The sequence below is a fragment of the Stylophora pistillata genome, chromosome 1 (assembly GCF_964205215.1).
Source record: "Stylophora pistillata chromosome 1, jaStyPist1.2, whole genome shotgun sequence".
NCBI lineage: Eukaryota > Metazoa > Cnidaria > Anthozoa > Scleractinia > Pocilloporidae > Stylophora > Stylophora pistillata.
Window position 1 is genome coordinate 4,807,973 of NC_142519.1, and position 2,028 is coordinate 4,810,000.

Consider the following 2,028-nt stretch of genomic DNA (forward strand, 5'->3'; position numbering starts at 1 on the left):
TAAATCCTAAGAAACTGTCATTTACAATTAAACTGAATAAAACAACAACAAACATATGAAACATATGTGTGAACTGCGGTTATGAGACGTATATGAGAACGATCCTTCGCAGTAAAGCACTATTTGAGCAATAGTGAAAATCAGACCTGAAAAAAATTTCAGGCCTGTACGGGATTCGAACCACTGACCTCTGCGATACCAGTGCAGCGCTCTACCAATTGAGCTAACAAGCCAACTGGGAGCAGGCCATCAAATTAATAACCGTAATCACACATATGTTTCATATGTTTGTTGTTGTTTGATTTATCATCTACGGGTTTATATCGAATTAATTTGATGGCCTGCTCCCAGTTGGCTTGTTAGCTCAATTGGTAGAGCGCTGCACTGGTATCGCAGAGGTCAGTGGTTCGAATCCCGGTACAGGCCTGAAATTTTTTTCAGGTCTGATTTTCACTATTGCTCAAATAGTGCTTTACTGCGAAGGATCGTTCTCATATACGTAAACTGAATAAATAGCTTTATTAATCAAAAGCATTGTTATGCAATTAAAGAATGGGTGAAAGAAAGATTTCTGTCACTTGAAAGCACTGATTTACAAGATGTGCCGCTTTTTCACCTGCCAACTTACAAAATGCCATTGAGAAAGCTTTCTACACATGTTACTGTCACAATAAATGGGAATTTCAGAGAAATAATTCAAACAATAATAATGAATACGTAATAGTTTGTGTTTCCAGCACCCTATAAAGGCAACAAAAATTAACTGTCTGTATCAAGCATTACGATAATGAGGTTAGAACTTTTGGTTATTCTCTGTAGTTGGTCTTTTTCTTTCTTTCTTTCTTTTTTTTTGGTATATGTATTGTGAAATTTTTATTTTCATGGATCAGTGTAAATTTCGTTTAATATATACAAACAATGTTATTTGTGGAAATCTCCTTATGAAGCTGACAGACAGTATTGATTTTACAGAAATACATATTAATCTGTTGACTTCATCCAAAGCTTCAAATCATACAGGGTAACGATTTTACATACACATTGGCAGTACAACAAAAGCACTAACTGACAAGATGTGCCATCTCATCATCTGCCAACCTATGATGTGCCATTGAGAAAGCTTTCAGTGCCCTTGTGGGAACAAGTCTTGGCAGGAAAAAGAGCTGATTCCTCACTCCCTGAAAAAAAAAAAAAAAAAAAAAAAAAAACAGAACCTAAGAAACAGTGAACAGCTTCAACAGGATTGTATGTTAGTACACCTAAATTAATCACTTCATATGAAATTTTAATTGCACCTCTAGTTCGTTAATTATATCACTTAATTGTGGTCTTAACTCAAGATCATTAGGAATGCACTTTTTCCTCAAAGCACAAAGGAAGTGGCATTGGAGGTATGTACCAACTGAACAGATCACTCTTCCAAAAGAGAACACATCACTGGCATGCAAAGGTGGACTGGCATCACAGACAATTTCAGGAGCAATGTGACCATGCTTACCTTTGTAAAGTTTTTGTTCTTCAGGGGTGAAATGTTTCACAAGGGAACCAACTCCTGTTAAAGCTACACATTTGCCAAAATTGATTGATATGGCACAATACTCATTGTTTACGTGCGAGATAATGACACTATCTGCTTTGATATCCCTCTAAATAAATCCTTGTTTATGTAATAAAGATATTGCCTGAGTCAACTGATTGATCAAGGTCAGCCAAATAACCAGCCAAAGGTTCAACCTTCTGCTCTCCAGTGACAAAGACATTGTAAAAGGCTTGTCCAAAACATGGTAAAGGGATGACACTAGAAGGTAAGGCTTTCACAGAGTACATGACCAAACAAGAAGAGGACAATTTGCATGTTGGAACTTTGACATGACTCTTGCCTTCTATTTGAGTTCCTCTACTGTAGTAGGATAAAATGTTTTAGCTGCAATGGGATTGCCCCCTGTAAAACATCTCATTGCAGCACCCACACACACCAGAACCCACATGTACCTCTATTCCAGATTCATCTTTTGAGGGCTCCAAAGG

General features: G+C 37.1%; 1 long non-coding RNA gene across 3 annotated transcripts in view; it reads right to left on the reverse strand.

Moving 5' to 3' along the window:
- Positions 1–500: 500 nt before the first annotated feature.
- LOC148740953 (uncharacterized) overlaps positions 501–2,028 on the reverse strand; it is a 4,735-nt gene continuing 3,207 nt past the window's right edge. The window contains exons 3-4 of one of the 3 annotated variants that reach the window (XR_015999245.1): positions 1,499–2,028; positions 501–1,178 (exon numbers count right to left, since the gene is read on the reverse strand). The exon at positions 1,499–2,028 is cut by the window's right edge and continues 47 nt beyond it. This is a non-coding gene — a long non-coding RNA (uncharacterized LOC148740953). The other 2 variants (XR_015999244.1, XR_015999242.1) reach the window with 2 other exon arrangements.